The sequence below is a fragment of the Sinohyriopsis cumingii genome, chromosome 10 (assembly GCF_028554795.1).
Source record: "Sinohyriopsis cumingii isolate HCF-2022 chromosome 10, ASM2855479v2, whole genome shotgun sequence".
NCBI lineage: Eukaryota > Metazoa > Mollusca > Bivalvia > Unionida > Unionidae > Sinohyriopsis > Sinohyriopsis cumingii.
In genome coordinates, this window is record NC_142970.1 from 80,109,484 (window position 1) to 80,116,300 (window position 6,817).

Here is a 6,817-nt window from a genome sequence, read left to right on the forward strand (position 1 = left end):
TGGTTTCCCTTGAAGTTTTATATTTGCTTAGTATTTTGGCCTGAAATGTAACCGAAATTGCACAAAAAGGGAGAGGGATATAATGCTTCACAACTTCCCTTCCTCCCTGTCTGCATTTCCACATATTAATATAGACAGAAAGCATCTACAATAACCGGATACAGACTTAAAAATGGTTTTAGTACACAATAGAACTTAGCCTCGCTCTATTAATCAGCCTCTTGCATTTTCGTAAATTTGTAGGAACGTAATGTGTGGCAGTTTATTACATATATGTTTCTATCGAGTAATCTAGGCATTCATGGAAATTAGAATTATTTACATCGTATACTATCTGCACTGCTCATCTGAAGTCATATGGTTAAGTACATACTATTATGGCCAAGGCTGGATGATAAACCTGAACCTTGAAGTAAAGAACGCTATTAAATCAATGGCATCAACGGGAAGGGAAAATCGATCCTATGCAGCATTGAAATGCTTTTCAACAATGCAGTTTTAAAAGAATGGAAAGCAAGCGTTGTCTTGAAAATTGTCGCTACTGAGAGATAGAAAGTGATACTGACTCTGATAGTGTGTCGTGATTGGTATCTATCGGGGTAAGGACTTATTGATTAGTTTGGCCTCGTGATTTATTGGCTCTGTTCGCAGTCTTGACGTCATTGATGGCGGTTCATTTCACATTTATCTTATCAGGCCTACAGCAATGTAGCTGATGGAGAAAGAAGGATTAAGAGATTGGTAGGTTCAATGGACGATGCTATAGTGCCAGGCTACGATGACGCATTCGTGTCGCATTTACATCATGCACTGTTTGTGCTTTACATCTACCTATGTACGTACACACACACATAATTATTTTCCCTTAATGTATGTATATTCCAATGTAATCTCATTGCTTGAATTTCTGTTGGACAGTGTACCTCAGTAATTGAAATCAATATTTTCGTCCCTGTCTATCTAGCCATCAGTGTATTTATCTGCGTGTCTGTCTGTCTGTTGAAATATCCATCGATCCTGTCAGCCATTCATCAGTATATCTATGTTTTGTCGATCTAGCCTTTAATCAATCCATTCTTCGATATTTTTGTCTGTATGTAATCATCTGCATTTCTCATTGTCTGTCGGTTTGTCACTCTAAATTAATACTCTTTTTTCACATTTAGGTGATTTTAGTGTACGTTAGATTGAATGATATCTTACAGAGAGTCCCATATATGGATGTATCATATTTTGTCAAAAGGGAACCTCAGTCAAAATCATATTCGTTCATTCATTCATCTGTACGTTAATGCTGAAAATTCAGAATATAAATTAACATTTTGTCGACAGTTCAGCGACGAGTTGTTAGAAATTCACAGAAGAATCTATTATTGTTAGGACCCAGCGTATGTATGCATGTATGTATGTGTATGTATGTATGCATACATGCATGCATTTATATATGTGTGTACGATATAATTACAAAACAAACATACAACAAAAAAATTACATCTGTAGAGCCATTTTTAAATGACACAGAGACAGACGGATGTCACGAATCGGAATAAACCCATTATAAATGTTCACACCAAAAATAGATACATGGTCAAAAAGTACGATGATGTATACCACATAAACATACACAATTATACACATTCGTGATGCTGTTTTGAAGAATGGTTTCCTTAAGTGACAAACAAGTACACTCTCGATATTCAAGCCAATATCGTAAACAAATTTGACTCTAAGATTGACAGAGAAGTTATGCGCAAAGCTGAACATGCTAAATATTTTTGTTACTATAACTTATTTCAATAAAGCTAACACAGGAAGGAAGTTGGACACCATATAAAAAGACAAACAGAATTTTCAGTGGATACATAATAAAGTCTTCATGAACTAACAGAACCAATAACAAAAATTGATAGAATAATTCAATTACTTTTCGACAGAGTTAGGACTGAGTATATATGAAAAGAACGAAGGACAATTTCCAACAAATTGTGAACTGTGTAGGCAGGTATAAGACGTTTGACTTTCTGGATACCACACTATGTCAGTATATGTTCTTATTTCGTAATAAGTATTAAATGCAGAAGCTATGTGCTGCATCTGCGGCCATGTTATCAGTAATAAGTTTTACCTTCCTAAATGGAAAAAATGAGTTCCAACATCAACAACAATAATGACTACAACACTAAAGGAATCGAAGGCAGCATACTCCTTAAGTACCGAAAATGTATGAAAGAAAGTAAAATGTAAAATTGTCGATTTTCAAATAGCAATATTACCCAAAGTATTGATTTTAACATGAGTCATACATGTTGCTTTATTGTTGAAATAAGCCATTTAAATCTTATGGCAATGTCAAGAAAAATTGTTTCAGAAAGGCAAAACATATTTTTTCTCCTAGAGCTGGTCCTCGACGTGGGATCACCCTTGCTTGAATTGTCTTCTAGTGACATTTACTCTTATGGAACTTTGTAGTATACACTGACAGATGAAGGACACAATGGTTGACTAGCAACAACAATAATAACAATACGTTAAGCAGTACAATAATTATACGACTGCAGATCACGGTTTAATACAGATCTGAATTCTGATAGTAAACACTGTGTAATCACTTTAAACGATGTAAGATTTAAGAGGTACACATATCTATATAGATACACCCTGTATTGAATAAGAAAGGATGCCATGTTACATCCTCTTTTGTGGCGAATTGCCACTATCAACTCGAAAGTCAAGCCATGAGGTCTGTAACATGATTGATTGATTGATTGATTTTTAACGGCGCATCGGCACTGTTAGGCTATTTAGCGCCAAACAAAGTGTTATTTCTATAATCTTTTAAAACTTATAAAACGTCCTATATCGACCAGCGATATAAAAGAACAAATGGTAGAAATTAAAAAACGGTAAGATGATAACGGTGCAAAATAAAGCTTCCCGATCAACGGGAGATGTAAAAAAGATGAATAGGTATTAAAATGGGACGGTATATATATTGCATAAAACTGCACAAGGTGATAGCATAAAAGTCAGAGTTTAGAGTAAATATTTACGGCTTTCAAGAACTCTATAATACGAGTGATGTTTATATTATCAAAAAGTTCTTTCATGTCATGCACAATGTAATAACGATCGCGCGTAGGTTGTAGGTCAAAGCACTCTATCATAAAGTGCTTGACAGTGAATGGTTCATTGCAAGAAACGCACTCTGGTGGGTCTTCACCTTTTAGTATGTGGGTGTGGGTGATATAAGTATGACCAATTCGGATTCTTGCAATGACTACCTCCTCCCTACGAATGGTTCTGTAGGAAGGAGTCCATTCTCCTAGAGTTGGTTTGATTGCGTGAAGTTTGTTATTTACAGCATCATTCCATGATGCCTGCCACTTCTGACGTAAGAACTTTCTGATACAAGGTTTAAAATCAGTATATGGTATTTTAAAATTAGATGGTTCTTGAGAAAGGGCCATTTTAGCAGCGCGATCTGCTTTTTCGTTACCTTTAATACCAATGTGGCTAGGTAACCAACAGTATATTATATTGTGGGAGACACTCAACTCGGTATTTTTTACAAGTATGTTTTTCAATAATGGGTTCTCCAGTTTTCTATTGTGTAGTGACTGAAGTACTGATAGCGAGTCGGAGAAGATGATACAGTCTGAAATACGGTTCTTTTCTATATGTTGCAGAGCAAGGTCTATTGCTCTGATTTCGGCTGTAAACATTGATGCTCCATTTGGTAAGCGAACTTGCGTTGTGTGATTTCCACAAACAAAGGCTGCAGCAGCCTTTCCTCATCCTTTGATCCATCAGTGTAAATTCTGGTGTAGTTTTTAAATTCGGTGAGGAGTTCATGGTAAGAGTTGTGGAAGATAGAAGGGTTTGTTTCGGATTTTTTTCCATCGTGTAGCGTAAAACGTACTTTTGGTTGTTTAATTAGCCAGGGTGGTGTTTCGGAGATGGATGTTTTCTGAATTTTAGAAAGATCTATATTTGTAGTGTCAAGGCTGGATGATATTCTAATGCCAAAGGAAGGTATGGCGTTTGGTTTATTTTCGTATAAAGTTTTGTATTTGGGTTGAAAAACAGCCGAAAAAGCAGGATTCAGAGGGTTTGATTTTAATTTCAGAGCATACTGTGCGGAAAGCATTTCTCTACGATGCGATAACGGTGGTTCATTCGCCTCAGCTAGAAGGCTTTCACAAGGGGATGTTTTAAATGCTCCCAGAACCAGTCTTATTCCCTGATGATGAATTGGATCAAGCATTTTAAGATACGATTTTCTGGCTGAACCATACACAACGCAACCATAGTCTAGTTTGGAGCGAATAAACGTTCTGTATAAATTTAGGATGACTTTTCTATCAGCACCCCAGTCAGTGTGCGCTACTACTTTAAGTAGGTTAAGTGCTTTTAAGCATTTAGCTTTTAAGTTCTTTAGGTGTGGAATAAAGGTCAGTTTTCTGTCAAAGATTATACCTAAAAATTTGGTTTCCTCAACAACTGGAATAGGTGTTCCATCCAGCGTGAGGTTCGGTTCATCATGATGTTTTCGTAACTGACAGAAATGCATGCATACCGTTTTTGATTTCGAGAATTTGAAACCGTTTGCATTGGCCCAATTTTGAATTTTGTTTATATTTTGCTGCAGTTGTCTTTCAATTGTATGCATGTGCTTTGACCGATAACATATTAGAAAATCATCAACGTATATCGAGCAATCCACACCAGGAGTCAAACACTTGGTGATGCTATTAATTTTGATGTTAAAGAGCGTCACAGATAAAATACTGCCCTGGGGCACACCCATCTCTTGCTCGTGCAGATCTGAGAGGGTAGAGCCCACTCGTACTTTGAATTCTCTGTCGGAGAGAAAATTGGATATGAAAGAGGGCAGACGGCCTTTTAGACCTAGATCGTGCAGGTCATTTAGTATCCCGTACTTCCATGTCGTGTCATAGGCCTTTTCTAAATCAAAGAAAACCGCTACTAAGTGTTCTTTCTTGATAAATGCATCTCGAATAAATGTTTCTAGTCCAACCAGATGATCGTTGGTGCTCCGGCCATATCGAAAGCCACTTTGGAAAGGAGATATTAAATTATTAGTTTCCAAGTACCAGACAAGCCGAGAATTGATCATTCGTTCCATTGTTTTGCACACACAGCTTGTGAGTGCAATTGGTCGATAGCTGTTAGGATCTGCGCTATCTTTACCGGGTTTGGGAACTGGTATTACTGTTGCCTCTTTCCAGATTTTAGGCACATTACCAGTAATCCATAAATTGTTGAAAATTTCTAGAAGGGCTGTTAATGAAGGTTCTGGGAGGTGTTTCAAAAACTGGTAATGTATTTCGTCAGGCCCAGTGGATGAATCGTGGGCCTTATTCAGAGATTCCTTCAGCTCATACATTGTAAACGGTTGATTATAACTTTCTGAGTTATTCGATGTGAATTCCAACCGTGTCTTTTCTTTGTGAGTTTTTAATCTTCTGAATGCTTCTGAGTAATTAGAGGATGAGGAATTTTTTGAGAAGCTATCAGCAAGTATGTTAACAATGTCATGTTTGGAATTGATATTCTTGTTGTTTACTTTGAGATGTCGAAAGGAATTGTATTTCCTATTTCCATTGATTTTGCGGATCGTGTCCCAAACTTTCTTTATAGAGGAACGAGAGTTTAGAGTTGAAACATATTTTTTCCATGATGTTCTTTTACTTTGTTTAATCGTGCGGCGAGCATTGGCCCGAACAATACGGTACTTAGTTAAATTTTCGGGTGTTGGACGATTATTAAAATTTTTCAGTGTTTCTCGGCGTTGTCTAATGGCCTCTTTACATTCTTTTGTGAACCATGGTTTTGAGAGTTTTTTACCGTTTGGTGAGGACTTGGGAATGGATTCTTCTGCATTGTCGATTAAAAGAGAAGTAAAATATTGAAAAGGGTTATTGTCGTTTAAGACAGTATCCCTATTAAGTCTAGTTGTACAAAGTGTTTCAAATTTGGCCCAGTCGGCCTTCTTTAAATTCCAATGTGGAACTGCTTCGTCAATTGTAACGTTGGTATTGTTAAGAGAGATTGGAAAGTGATCACTGCTGTGAAGGTCATCAGCGACCTTCCATTCATAGTCCAAAAGCAGCGATGGGGTACAAATTGTCAAATCAATACACGTGTATGTACCAGTTCCTGGGTGTAAATATGTCGGTGATTTGGTATTATATAGACACAAATCGTGTCTGGAAATGAAGTCTTCTATTTTGTGACCTCTGTCACTTATGTGATTTGAACCCCATAAAATGTTATGGGCATTAAAATCACCGAGTAGAATAAAGGGTGCGGGGAGTTGTTGAACAAGGTCGTCTAATTCATTTGTTACTAAATTGGTGTTTGGTGGTATGTAGATAGAACAAAAGGTAATCACCCGATGCAGAGTGACGCTCACAGCAGTGGCTTGTAAATTTGTGTTTAGAGGGATGACGCTATGAGGGGCGCTGTTGTTCACAATAACAGAGACTCCTCCTGAGGCTCTGTCAACATTACGAGAGTAGTTGTTAAACAGGGAGTAGTTTTTAAGTGTGATGTTATCTGTATCTTTCAAAAATGTTTCCTAAAGACATAGTACTGCAGGATCACGTTCGTTTAAGAGCAAAAGAATATCATTGTAGTTGGCTTTAAGTCCTCTACAGTACCATTGTATGATGGTGTTCTTCATTACGAGTTTATATTGAAGATTCTGGAGCTAGGTTAGACCTTTCGCGGAGGAAATGTCTTTGGTTATTTATCTGGAGGAAGTACGGGGGTGAATTTTTTGTTGTTAGGTCTG